The sequence below is a fragment of the Nothobranchius furzeri genome, chromosome 6, assembly GCF_043380555.1.
Source record: "Nothobranchius furzeri strain GRZ-AD chromosome 6, NfurGRZ-RIMD1, whole genome shotgun sequence".
Taxonomy (NCBI): domain Eukaryota; kingdom Metazoa; phylum Chordata; class Actinopteri; order Cyprinodontiformes; family Nothobranchiidae; genus Nothobranchius; species Nothobranchius furzeri.
Genome location: NC_091746.1, coordinates 30,783,218 through 30,798,122, shown reverse-complemented (window position 1 = coordinate 30,798,122; position 14,905 = coordinate 30,783,218). Strand labels below are relative to the sequence as shown.

The 14,905-nt window shown below is 44.1% G+C and overlaps 1 protein-coding gene across 2 annotated transcripts in view; it reads right to left on the bottom strand.

Annotated features, from left to right (window-relative positions):
- Positions 1-14,905, bottom strand: part of sorcs3a (sortilin related VPS10 domain containing receptor 3a) — a 314,356-nt gene that overhangs the window by 115,795 nt on the left and 183,656 nt on the right. The gene's annotated exons all lie outside the window — the stretch shown is intronic.

Below are 14,905 nucleotides of genomic sequence, written 5' to 3'. Positions count from 1 at the left end.
GGCTAATGTGGGAGTCCATCCGCATCTCTGGGTCCAAAACCACCCCCCGGTTAGTGATGGTTGGCTTCACTAAGCTGCAAAAACAGGGTTGCAGGACAGGACTAACTGCAGTGGGAGAGGGAGGAACAAATATTCCAGTTATAAATATTAAATATTTGAACAAATAAATATTTGTTAAAAGGAAGAAACTGATGATGACTTTAAGATTAGAGGAATGTTCTAGAACGGGTCTGGAACCAACGATGGCCCTTTGGATCAAATTTGGATTAAAAAAATAGCTCATGATTTTATTTATGGATGGAATAAAAATACAGGTTGTAAGCATCTTCTCAGTATCTTCATGTTGCACGACTTTCCACAGCAGAAGGACACAAAAACTGCCAGAATTATGATTAGAAAGATTTACGTTTTAATCTCAGAATCCCAACTTTTCCCAGAATCTTCACATTATTCTATGAATTCAGAGAAAATATACATTTTTCAGAGGTCTCGCTCCCCTGTTGTGGATATTTCTCAAAATTCAACCATTTTTTCTTTTCAAAAGCTTTAGTAAGAGTTTGGACTCTAAACAAGTTTTACTTTGCAGACTGCTTGTCTAAACCTTCATCAGATCTGCTCATAATAAAACATTTGGGTTATATTTAATGCCCAGGAAGATGCTCTTCCTGGGCATTAAGTTATCAAAAACAGATAAAAGTATTTTTTACCATAATTTTAACTGCTATCAGCTGATAAAAATAATAAAAAACAGCCTGATCATTAAAGGGGTGTAAGTGAAACCGCGCGGATCACACAAACCATCATGCTGTCTATATGACTTTGAAAATATATAGTTTAATTACAGTTTGATTTATTTGACATCTGTATAATGTTTATTATTTTGTTTTTTCCCCCTAAATGCCTAACGTTTCAGTTTAACATGAATATTAGTCATTCATCACAATACATAAAGTTACACATTTTAAATTTTAATAGGGGAAGACTGCAGGAGGGAGCGGTAAAATACAGAAATCCCCAGCAAAAACAAGAAACTTTACGAGTCTGATGAAACCCGCTGGAGTTCCTTCAGCAGGCCTGGTGGCAGCTACAACGACCCAGTGGCTGTGCTTGGTCAATGTTATCGAGCTCAGTCCGGCTCGGCCGTGAACGAGCCGAGGCGACATCCTGCTCTGCTTAAGAAGAGGTGTTATTTTCCGCTTCAGAAGAAGCGTCCGTGTTTTACGCTTTCTCAGAGACATGTCACGTTGCTAAGTTGTTAGCGCCGCGCGCTAACACGTCAATAGTGCAGCATAGCCTGCTGGAGGGTTCAGATGAAAACACCCTACCACTCAGGCTGCTTACACATCGATATTAAGTTGTCGCTGTTGCGCTCACGCCGTAATACAGTATTAGATGCGGTTAAAGTCAGACATGAAAAACTCCACGAGCGGTCAGACCGCGCAGCAGCTAGGCGCAGCAAATAGGCGCCGGATCGTCCAGGCTGCCCGGCCTGACCGCTGGGGATTACCGGATGGAAGAATGGACACAGAAGTCTCCCTCTTAGCGCTCCGTCATATTTCAACCCATTTTTATCTTAAATGCACTGGGTTTTACCCTATTACCCATCTAAATATGCCCTATTAATTATTTTACCGTATTTTACATTTAAATTTCATGGTTAAACAGTACATGCTACATGTTAAACTGATAGTTAGCTAGCTACTTCGGTAAACTCAGCTAGTTTAAAGGTAGCAGTGACATAAAATACGAATATAGATTTTAACTTACCGAAAAAAATGAAGTGGAGACTCCTTGGACGCTCTATTAGTGCAATTAATACCACTGCAAGTCATTTTGTCCAACAATTGCACCAATAATATCCAAAGAAGAATACACAAACACAGAGACTCAAAATGCCGGAGCAGTTTCCAAGCCAGACCGAGGCTGTACTGAGGCCTTTCCACGGAGCTAGCTCTGTGGTCACGTGGGTCTGAGGCGGCGGTCACGTGTGTTGGATGCTCATTAATTATACAGAATTTTAGGCTTTCAATACACTTAAACAGAAGAGTGAGAAAAAAATTCACCCCCCTCAGAGTTGTCATGAGTATAAACTAGATAATTTAGACAAAAAACATGTTTTGGCACCAGGCTGTAAACATGTTTATTTCTGCTGTGAAATCGGCATTTTTAACATGGGAGTCAATGAGGATTTGCTCGCTTCTGGCACCAGCCCCCAGCGGATGAGGGTGGAACTGCAATTTTTCTTACTTCCGGGATGGGACCATTTTCTGAGCGGCATTGTGGGGGCTTGGGTTCAACTAGTTTAATCTGTAATTAGTCCCATGGTGTAACTCGTTTAATCTGTATTTAGTCCTGTGGTTTAACTATCTTAATCTGTACTTAGTCCTGTGGTTTATCTAGTTTAATCTGTACTTAGTCCTGTGGTTTAACTGGCTTAATCTGTACTTGGTCCCGGGTTTTAACTAGTTTAATCTGTACTTAGTCATGTGGTTTACCTATTTTAATCTGTATTGAGTCATGTGGTTTAACTATTTTAATCTGTACTTAGTCCTGTGGTTTAACTAATTTAATCTGTACTTAGTCCCATGGCTTATCTAGTTTAATCTGTACGTGATCCCGTGGTTTAGCTAGCTTAATCTGTATTTAGTCCTGTGGTTCAACTAGTTTAATCTGTAATTAGTCCCATGGTGTAACTCGTTTAATCTGTATTTAGTCCTGTGGTTTAACTATCTTAATCTGTACTTAGTCCTGTGGTTTAGCTGGTTTAATCTGTACTTAGTCCGGTGGTTTAACTAGTTTAATCTGTACTTAGACCTGTGGTTTAACTATTTTAATCTGTACTTAGTCCTGTGGTTTATCTAGTTTAATCTGTATTAAATCCTGTGGTTTAACTAGTTCAATCTGTACTCAGTCCTGTGGTTTAACTATCTTAATCTGTACTTAGTCTCGTGGTTTAACTAATTTAATCGGTTCTTAGTCCCATGGTTTATATATTTTAATTATATTTTATTTAGTCCAGTAGTTTAACTAGTTTAATTTGTAGTTAATCATGTGGTTTATCTAGTTTAATCTGTACTTAGTCCCGTGGTTAATCTAGTTTAATCTGTATTTAGTCCAGTAGTTTAACAAATTTAATTAGTAGTTAGTCCTGTGGTTTATTTATTTTCATCTGAATTTAGTCCCATGGTTTAATTAGTTTAATCTGTATTTAGTCCAATAGTTTAACTAGTTTAATCTGTACTTAGTCCCGTGGTTAATCTAGTGTAATCTGTATTTAGTCCAGTATTTTAACTAGTTTAATTTGTAGTAAGTCATGTGGTTTATCTATTTTCATCCGTACTTAGTCCCGTGGTTTAACAAGTTTAATCTGTACTCAGTCCCATGGTTTATCTAGTTTAATCTGTATTTAGTTACATTGTTTATCTAGTTTAATCTGTATTTATTCCAGTAGTTTAACTAGTTTAATTTGTAGTTAGTCATGTGGTTTATCTAGTTTAATCTGTACTTTGTCCTGTGGTTAATCTAGTTTAATCTGTATTTATTCCCGTGGTTTATCTAGTTTAATCTGAACTTAATCCCATGGTTTAACTAGTTCAATCTGTATTTAGTCCAGTAGTTTAACTAGTTTAATTTGTAGTTATTCATGTGGTTTATCTAGTTTAATCAGTACATAGTCCTGTGGTTAATCTAGTTTAATCTGTATTTATTCCCGTGGTTTATTTATTTTAATCTGTATTTAGTCCAGTAGTTTAACTATTTTAATCTGTACTTAGTCCTGTGGTTTAACTAATTTAATCTGTACTTAGTCCCATGGTTTAACTAGTTTAATCTGTACTTTGTCCTGTGGTTTAACTATTTTAATCTGTACTTAGTCCTGTGGCTTATCTAGTTTAATCTGTACTTAATCCCGTGGTTTAGCTAGCTTAATCTGTACTTAGTCCTGTGGTTCAACTAGTTTAATCTGTAATTAGTCCCATGGTTTAACTCGTGTAATCTGTACTTAGTCCTGTGCTTTAAGTATCTTAATCTGTACTTAGTCCTGTGGTTTAACTATTTTAATCTGTACTTAGTCCCAGTGTTTAACTAGTTTAATATCTACTTAGTCCTGTGGTTTAACTATTTTAATCTGTACTTAGTCCTGTGGTTTATCTAGTTTAATCTGTATTAAATCCTGTGGTTTAACTAGTTGAATCCGTACTTAGTCCTGTGGTTTAACTAGCTTAATCTGTACTTAGTCCCGTGGTTTAACTAATTTAATCGGTTCTTAGTCCCATGGTTTATATATTTTAATTAATATTTTATTTAGTCCAGTAGTTTAACTAGTTTAATTTGTAGTTAATCATGTGGTTTATCTAGTTTAATCTGTACTTAGTCCCGTGGTTAATCTAGTTTAATCTGTATTTAGTCCAGTAGTTTAACAAATTTAATTAGTAGTTAGTCATGTGGTTTATCTATTTTCATCTGAATTTAGTCCCATGGTTTAATTAGTTTAATCTGTATTTAGTCCAATAGTTTAACTAGTTTAATCTGTACTTAGTCCCGTGGTTAATCTAGTGTAATCTGTATTTAGTCCAGTATTTTAACTAGTTTAATTTGTAGTAAGTCATGTGGTTTATCTATTTTCATCCGTACTTAGTCCCGTGGTTTAACAAGTTTAATCTGTACTCAGTCCCATGGTTTATCTAGTTTAATCTGTATTTAGTTACATTGTTTATCTAGTTTATTCTGTATTTATTCCAGTAGTTTAACTAGTTTAATTTGTAGTTAGTCATGTGGTTTATCTAGTTTAATCTGTACTTAGTCCTGTGGTTAATCTAGTTTAATCTGTATTTATTCCTGTGGTTTATCTAGTTTAATCTGAATTTAGTCCCATGGTTTAACTAGTTCAATCTGTATTTAGTCCAGTAGTTTAACTAGTTTAATTTGTAGTTAGTCATGTGGTTTATCTAGTTTAATCTGTACTTAGTCCTGTGGTTTATCTAGTTTAATCTGTACTTAGTCCTGTGGTTTATCTAGTTTAATCTGTACTTAGTCCTGTGGTTTAACTGGCTTAATCTGTACTTGGTCCCGGGGTTTAACTAGTTTAATCTGTACTTAGTCATGTGGTTTACCTATTTTAATCTGTATTGAGTCATGTGGTTTAACTATTTTAATCTGTACTTAGTCCTGTGGTTTAACTAATTTAATCTGTACTTAGTCCCATGGCTTATCTAGTTTAATCTGTACGTAATCCCGTGGTTTAGCTAGTTTAATCTGTATTTAGTCCTGTGGTTCAACTAGTTTAATCTGTAATTAGTCCCATGGTGTAACTCGTTTAATCTGTATTTAGTCCTGTGGTTTAACTATCTTAATCTGTACTTAGTCCTGTGGTTTAGCTGGTTTAATCTGTACTTAGTCCGGTGGTTTAACTAGTTTAATCTGTACTTAGACCTGTGGTTTAACTATTTTAATCTGTACTTAGTCCTGTGGTTTATCTAGTTTAATCTGTATTAAATCCTGTGGTTTAACTAGGTCAATCTGTACTTAGTCCTGTGGTTTAACTATCTTAATCTGTACTTAGTCTCGTGGTTTAACTAATTTAATCGGTTCTTAGTCCCATGGTTTATATATTTTAATTATATTTTATTTAGTCCAGTAGTTTAACTAGTTTAATTTGTAGTTAATCATGTGGTTTATCTAGTTTAATCTGTACTTAGTCCCGTGGTTAATCTAGTTTAATCTGTATTTAGTCCAGTAGTTTAACAAATTTAATTAGTAGTTAGTCATGTGGTTTATTTATTTTCATCTGAATTTAGTCCCATGGTTTAATTAGTTTAATCTGTATTTAGTCCAATAGTTTAACTAGTTTAATCTGTACTTAGTCCCGTGGTTAATCTAGTGTAATCTGTATTTAGTCCAGTATTTTAACTAGTTTAATTTGTAGTAAGTCATGTGGTTTATCTATTTTCATCCGTACTTAGTCCCGTGGTTTAACAAGTTTAATCTGTACTCAGTCCCATGGTTTATCTAGTTTAATCTGTATTTAGTTACATTGTTTATCTAGTTTAATCTGTATTTATTCCAGTAGTTTAACTAGTTTAATTTGTAGTTAGTCATGTGGTTTATCTAGTTTAATCTGTACTTTGTCCTGTGGTTAATCTAGTTTAATCTGTATTTATTCCCGTGGTTTATCTAGTTTAATCTGAACTTAGTCCCATGGTTTAACTAGTTCAATCTGTATTTAGTCCAGTAGTTTAACTAGTTTAATTTGTAGTTATTCATGTGGTTTATCTAGTTTAATCAGTACATAGTCCTGTGGTTAATCTAGTTTAATCTGTATTTATTCCCGTGGTTTATTTATTTTAATCTGTATTTAGTCCAGTAGTTTAACTAGTTTAATTTGTAGTTAATCATGTGGTTTAACTAGTTTAATCTGTACTTAGTCCCATGGTTAATCTAGTTTAATCTGTATTTATTCCTGTGGTTTATCTAGTTTAATCTGAATTTAGTCCCATGGTTTAAATAGTTTAATCTGTATTTAGTCCAGTAGTTTAACTAGTTTAATTTGTAGTTAGTCATGTGGTTTATCTAGTTTAATCTGTACATAGTCCTGTGGTTAATCTCGTTTAATCTGTATTTAGTCCCGTGGTTTATCTAGTTTAATCTGTATTTAGTCCAGTAGTTTAACTAGTTTAATTTGTAGTTAGTCATGTGGTTTATCTAGTTTAATCTGTACTCAGTCCCGTGGTTTAACTAGTTTAATCTGTACTTAGTCCCATGGTTAATCCAGTTTAATCTGAATTTAGTCCAGTAGTTTTACTAGTTTAATTTGTAGTTAGTCATGTGGTTTATCTATTTTAATCTGTATTTAGTCCAGTAGTTTTACTAGTTTAATTTGTAGTTAGTCATGTGGTTTATCTAGTTTAATATGTACTTAGTCCCGTGATTTAACTAGTTTAATATGTAGAATAGAATAGAATAGAATAGAATAGAATATACTTTATTGATCCCACAGTTGGGAAGTTCACATTTTACAGCAGCATCAACACTTAAGAGAACACTTTAAACAATAATAACTACGGTAAGTTACATGTATTCATACACATAGGCAGTAATCTAGTATTGGAACCTTCGACCACTAAAACCATGAAAATAAAAAGAAAAAAACTTGGGTTCCAACACTATGCAACATACTGCAAGAGACACGGACATGCAATGTAAATCCGGTATTACACGAGCATTGAACACATACTGAATATTGCATTGGTGTTATTGTGAATCAGGATTGTACCAGTACAGCTTAAACTGAGGAGTTAAACACTCTTACTGCAGAGGTGACGAATGACCTACGGTCTACTATCTGCGGTATCTACTGTAGTCCTGTGTAACTTAATCAATGTGATGTGATGAAGAAAAACTACAAAGATGTCACTGGCTCAGGAACCTCACTGAATTCAGATGGCTTTGGAGTGAACTTTGGATGATTTAGACTTGAGCTTTTCTTTGAGACATGAGGTTCTTCTTCAGTGTATGGTGAACTGCCCTGGTGACTGACTTCCATAGTGATGAGCACATGGTTTTGTTCATTGCTCTGATTGGTCCTACTGCTGTCCAATAGCAGGTGGAGACAGTTTGAAAAACAACCGTAGATTGTGTCCCACAACTGAACTCTAGGGGACGTGGCCAGGCTATATTCACATATACCATACCGTACCATACCGTACCGTACCATACCATACATACCGTACCATACCATACCATACCAATTTCTTTATAAAGCACCATTTCAAAATAGCATGGCAGCTAACCAAAGTGCTGTACATAAAAGAGCCAAATGCTTGAACTAATCAACAAAACACAATGAAAGCATGAAAATCAGATAAAATGCATAAAGGCATAGCATAAATTATCAGGGATGAAATTTCCTACTAAAAAATATAAAAGACGAATAATAAAAACCATTTGAAATGGCACAAATAAAGCCAAAAAAGCTACAAGATGGTGTGAGGTGTTAAAAGCGAGCTACTGAATCATAAAAACTAAACTAAGAAAAATAAACCCGGTGCTGGATTTTCATGCAAAGTGTCACGGAGGGAAGGCAACACTGAAGAAGTGTGTTTTAAGGGCCGACTTGAATCTGCTGACAGAGGGAGTCAAACACACATGGAGGGGCTGAGTGTTCCAGAGTTTGGGGGCTGCATGAGAGAAAGCACGCTCCCCCCGTGATTCGTACCGAACCTTCAGAACGTTGGTTACGTATTGTAACCCCAGATTCTATGAGTCTAGTCGCAGCCCTTAAGCGAGCTGCTATTGGAAGGGTGATCTCAGCATCAGCCAATCATGAAGAGCTTAAATGTACGCCCACCACGTGGGCACCCCTTGTGGGTTATATAAGTGGAGCGACTCCACTGCTCACCTCCGATGGCTCTTAGTCCTAACAGAACCAGTGTGGCCAAGTGGCTTAAGGGCTGCGACTAGACTCATAGAATCTGGGGTTACGATACGTAACCAACGTTCTATTTCGTCTAGTCTTAGCCCTTAAGCTAGCTGCTATTGGAATAATGCGCAGCTGGATGGGTTTACGCCACACTGGTTAGCTCAACCAATGGACACACCCAACATGTCTTCTTTTAGTGGGGGTAGCTCAGCCTCAGCCCAGGGCTTAAAAGGCTGAGGCAGCCAGAGAGAAGAGTGGGGCCACCACTAAAAAATATCATCCACAAGAGGATGAAATTCATTCAAGCAGGGCTGATGAGGTGCCATAATGCGTTCACTCAGCCTGCTGAGGTCCAAGCACTGAACGAGTGATGGATCCTGAAGACACATCTCGTAAATAATAACGAGTAAAGGAACAGGGTGAAGCCCATGAAGCAGCCTGACAAATGACTTCCATTGACACACCACTGTGGGGCGCCACAGAAGAGGAAATCCCTCTGGCTGAGTGAGCCCTGAGTGTCTCAGGAGGATGCAGCCCCGATGATGTGCAAGCGAGTGAAATGGCGTCACATAGCCAGAGTCAAAGGCGCTGGACCAACAGCACTTGCCCAAGGGAAGACTCCCTGTAGTGCACAAACAGGCTTTGTGAGCGGCGAATCCCTGAAGTGCGTGACACATATCGTGCGAGCGCGCGCACCGGGCAGAGAAGAGGGGAAGCCGCCTCCTCCTCAGAATTATGGGGAGGAGGAAAAAGTCCAGCCAATGAAATTGACCTGGATTTGAAGGAAGCATTAATGTTTTTGGGCACAAAGGCTGGGTTGGGGCAGAAAACAGCAGACCCACCATCTGCCCGGATCCTGAGGCATGCGGGAGCCACTAAGAGGGCGGTTTGGTCGCTCACTCTCGTGACTGATGCCAATGCCAGCAGCAAGGCAGTTTTGAGTGACAGGAACTTGAGTGAGACCTGGTCCAAGGGCTCAAATGGGGCTTCAGATAAGCCATGCAGAACCACCGTTAGATCCCACTGGGGAATTAGCGGACGGGACACAGGTCTGTTCCTTCTGACACCTTTTAGAAAACGTTTTGTGAGGGGATGATTGAAAACAGACCTATCACCAAAACCCTGGTGACAGGATGAGATAGCTGCAGCATATGTTTTAATAGTGCTGAATGCGAGGCCCCTGTCCGTCCATATCTGCAGAAACGATAGGACATCCGCCAGCTGGCAGGAGAGCGCTTGAACATTCCGCTCTGTGCACCATTTCTGGAAAGCTGCCCATTTAGCAGCGTAAGATGCAACGGTAGAGGGCGCCCGCGCACTCTGAATCGTGGTGACCACATCATGCGGCAGCCCAGAAACCCCTAATCGAAACCGCTCAGCGGCCAGACCCACAGCCGATGGCTTATTTCCGGAGGATGTCTGATTATCCCATCCGCCTGGGGAGGGGCGTCCTCCCTTCGCGGGAGTCCCCACGGGGAGACGGACAGTAGCGCTTGCTGGTCCGGAAGCCATGATGCGGACAGGCGTCTGGGAGCCACCAGAATTACCGAGTGCTGTTCTGACCGAATTCGGTCCAGGAGACGGGGAATCAGAGGGACTGGTGGAAACGCATAAAGGAGCGTTCGAAGCCCGGGCTGGTGTGAGAAGGCGTCCGCTCCGAGCGAGGTTTGGTCCCGGAGACTCAGGGAAAACCACAGGCGACACTCAGCGTTTTCGCGAGCCGTGAACAGATCCACACGGTTCCCCGAACCTTATCCAGATCTGTGATATCAGCGCGGGATGCAGACGCCAGTCGGAGTCGCGGGGACCCCCTCTCGACAGGATGTCTGCCGCTACATTCAGGATCCCCGGAATGTAGGTGGCACAGCAGGTGGACATGTGCCCAACACAGTAAATCTGTGGCTATGCGCAATAGAGGGGGGAATCGAACTCCCCCTTGGCGATTTATGTAGGCTGCCGCCACCTGGCTGTCTGTGTGAACTTCGACATGACGGCCATCGAGAAGGGCAGCGAAGTGTCTGAACACATTCCTCACTGTCATAAGCTCCAACACATTTATGTGCTCGTGCGTGTGGGAGGGCCAGCGATCTGCCACCGTATGGGACAAGCACGTGCCCTCCACCCCAGACAGTGACGCATCCGTAAACACAGATACGTGTGACGCAGGATGTCCGATGGGAATCCCGTGTGAGGGGATGCAGGGATTCCCCCAGTGAGCGAGGTCCCCGCCCACTGAGGGGGGAACCCTCAACATATGTCTCTTCTGACGTATCGGGGGTACCCTGAGGCAGATGAACCACCTTTGCAGGCGCCTCGAGTGCAACAACCCCAGCAGCACCACCGAGTGGGCTGCAGCCATCATGCCCAGAAGTCTCATGAACAACAGGGCTCTCACGATCTCGCGGAGTTGCACGCGGGAGATCACCGTGGTGAGATCTGCCGCTCTCACCGGCGACGAATGTGCTCTCATTAGAGAGGCGTTCAGCTCCACCCCGAGAAACATAATCGACTGGGATGGAAGAACGAAGTTCTTCCCCCAGTTTATAGAAAACCCCAGGATTGACAGATGCTCTGTTAACCTCCTGGTTTGCACTGACGCCCCGTCCTCGGACCGGGCGCATCGGAGCAGATCGTCCCGGTAAAATAAAACCCTCGTTTCCGCCGTGCGCAGTGGCTGCAGCGCGGTCTCCAGACATTTGGAGAAAGTGCGCTGGGCTAGCGAGTAGCCGAAAGGGAGGCATTCGTGCGCGCGTTCCGACAGCGGACGTGTGCTCGAGGTCACGTGAGCAACGTCTGAGGATTGGTTTCGCGCCCTTACCGCCGTCGCTCGTACCAGAGAACTGGGAGCGACCCATGGAGGGCTGTGCTCTTAAGGGCGAGTGTGAAACAGCTGGAAGAGGCTGATCCGCACCGCAGAGCGTGGAGTCCATGAAGGACGAGTGGGAACCGGGCCCGTGCACGGGGACGTCAAAGTGCCAGCGGATGGAGCCGCGCAATGTGCGCGCTTTGCGCGTGGTCGCGACAGTGCCATGACATCCCGTCCCACCCAACGTTGTGGGGGGAAGCGGGATGAGTCGGGCCTGGCCGTAGGCTGGGGGCGGTGCGCAAATGGAGCGCACCCTTTTACAGCTACCCGTGTAACATGACCGAGTCCGACTGTGTGAACATGCAGATGTGCTGCAGTGCTTGGTGCGGGGAACATCATGTGTGAGGATTCGGCAGAAGGTTCTGCAGAGGACTGTAGGATTCTGCTCTCGATGTGACGTTTTTTGAGTTTTATTTCAAAACCAAAATAATTCACAGAGTTAACATTGCAGCCATAAGCACACATATTCCCCCCAACGAGTCGTTTTCGTGGTTGTTTTCGGCGAGGTTCCTGTGACTGCCAAAGCTGTGTCTGCTGGCTCGTTCGGAACCGTTGGCCGCCAACTCCCTGGTCCCGCCTCAGCGGGAGGCCGGCTCCGCAGCGCGGGCCGTGCAGCTGGGCGCATGGAGTTTCCGCGCCATTTGTCCCATCCTCTGGGGGAACGGCCGGAGTGCGAGGCTGACCGAGAGTGGACCAGGTCTCGCACCGTGGCTGAAAGTTCAGCCGCTGAGCCCTCTAGATGACGCTCGTAAGATGGGGACCAAACAGAACGTCAGAGGTGATGTGGCCTTCCAGCATCTCTCTGTGCAGGTGTTCAGGAATGGAGGGCAGGGCCGTGAGCCACAAGGCCGCTGGATAAGGGTCTGCCAGGCAGCAATGCGAGCAGAACCGGTGAGTACAGCAGCACAGATTGAGGATGGCATCAGCAGTTTTAGTAATGATGGTTTTTGACTCGACAGGAGAGTCAAGCTCCTCCACCATTTTGGAAACGCCAAAGGCGAGAAGGCGATGGTATTTCCTGCAGCGCCGGTCTGGAAGGCGCACTGGTGTGCGCGATCGGCGAGCCGCCTCAGCAGCTGGTCATGCTTAGCAGGAACTGCTCGCGGTCCAGTGAGGTGGTTCTTGACGCCACACAGCGAGGTCAAGTCCGGCTCCAGTGGAGGAACGGATGGCCAGCCCTGGTCGGAGAAGCCCTCGACCTTGGTAATGGGCGCATATGTGAAAATTGGCGCCTCTAGCCTGGCAGGCTCGGAAGCGGCGGACCAGCAGCTCATGGCAGCGGGGAAGCGCGGCCAGACGGGGTCTGGACAGCGCGTCTGTGTTGCCCCGAAAATTCCCGCCAATTCATCTGCCTCAGGGGAGCCGGTTCTGGAACGGCTAGCCGCTTGCGGGTCGCAGCAGCGGAGATGATGGCGGGCAGCTCCTGGAGCAGTGCTCTAACTGCTGGCAGGGAGGAGCGAGAAACCACTGGGGCAGAAGGACCCGCTGAGCGAGGCTCGTCGACCTCCGTGTTGTACTGGAGGGAAAAAGGGCTATGGCAGCCAGCCTCGTCGTGCTCCTCACGAGGCTTCTCGACCTCCGTGTTGCACAGGAGGGAAAAAGGGCTATGGCAGCCAGCCTCGTGGTCGACCTCCGTGTTGTACAGGAGGGAAGAAGGGCTATGGCAGCCAGCCTCGTGGTCGACCTCCGTGTTGTACAGGAGGGAAGAAGGGCTATGGCAGCCAGCTTCGTCGTACTCCTCACGAGGCTCGTCAACCTCCGTGTCGTACAGGAGGGAATAATGACTGCAGCAGCCAGCCTCGTCGAACTCCTCACAAGGCTCGTCGACCTCCGTGTTGTACAGGAGGGAAAAAGGGCTATGGCAGCCAGCCTCGTCGTGCTCCTCACGAGGCTTCTCGACCTCCGTGTTGCACAGGAGGGAAAAAGGGCTATGGCAGCCAGCCTCGTGGTCGACCTCCGTGTTGTACAGGAGGGAAGAAGGGCTATGGCAGCCAGCTTCGTCGTACTCCTCGCTGTCGATGACACCGTCCAATCGGTAGGAGCCAGCCGGCTCCTGGCCGACGTTGAAGAACCGTAACGCCTTGTCCAGCGAGTACGTGCCAGCCACTGGAATTTCCTAGTCGGTGGAGGGGGTGAAGTACTCGACCCGGCGGACCTTTTCAGCCACAGGCAGAGCGGTACAAAACAGGCACGAGGCCTGGGGGTCAAGGCCAGGCCAGCGTGGTGAGCCCCGAGACAGACCTCACACTTGGCGTGCAGGTCGCCGCTAGAGATGAAGCCCGTCTGGCAGGCCGGGCAGGTCCTGGCGTCGCTGGACATGGTCGGTGAGTAGATTTTTCTTGTATAATTGCTCTTAAAGGAAGCTCTTAAGCTTGGCGTGAAGAGAAAACGGAGGCGAGCAGTGGAGTCGCTCCACTTATATAACCCACAAGGGGTGCCCACGTGGTGGGCGTACATTTAAGCTCTTCATGATTGGCTGATGCTGAGATCACCCTTCCAATAGCAGCTCGCTTAAGGGCTAAGACTAGACGAAATAGAACAACAAGCATGTATAGGATGGTTCGTCCAGCTAACAGTTTCCAGCTCAAATCTGACTCATTTAAACAATGCGCTTCTATGACATCAGACAGAAACGTTTAGTTCTTAGTTTGAGCTTCACGTTCCTGATTCACCTCTGATTCAGGTGATTGGGTTTATTCTTAGCTGTGAAATAACTAAACAAGAGCACGCTGATTTTTTTCTTGAAACCTTCTTTGGTTAAAGAAACCAGCTGCCTCCCAGAACTCCACCAGGCGCTGAGCCAAATAACCCACGCGTAAACCACGACACATGAAACAGAGCAGCCAGCTTCACCCTGGACTCATCAGCAGAGACAAAATGACACCATAAATTGCTGCAGCCATTTGCATGACGAGGACCTCCTATTATCCCCAATGTGTGAGCACGGAGCGCGTCTGTGTTGCCCTGATCATGTGTTTCAAATTAAAGTCCATTAAAGTGTCCTGGCAGGGAGGGCCTGCTGCAGCTCGGTGAAGCATGGCAGAGCTGTCGCAGCTCGGGACAAAGGAGCTGTGTTCTAAAGATACCTGCCATTTGGAGAGTCGTTGGCTTGAGAAATGCACTGCAGCTCCGAGCAGCCGCTTGGCTCCAGCTCAACTCCACCTTTCACACAATCAGGGCTGGGAGTGGATGAGAGATCTGCTGGAAGAATCGACAGCTTCCAGGCCACAGCAGCACATATCATAGGATGGCATCGTTCACACCTGTCGGATGTGGTTTATCAGCAGCAAAAGGGCAGAGATAAGTACAGCGGCATCATCTTTTTAACTCCCTAAAAGAATATCCCCGCCATGCCGGAGCACTTCATCACCTCACAGCTAAGAGCGGGGTGGTAATGTGGCACCGCTTAGAGACATCAAATCTAAAGAGCTTGCAAACAAAAACAGAATCTGTCAAGAATAAAAACAACAAAGCTATGATTATTTTAAAAACACGTGACTTCAACACTAACAAGGGAATTCCCTATCAGTAACTCCACCCACCACAGACAATAGATTAACTCTGTTAGATAAAACCATCGACAAATGTACTGGACAAGTAGTGTCCATAGGTTTCGATTATAA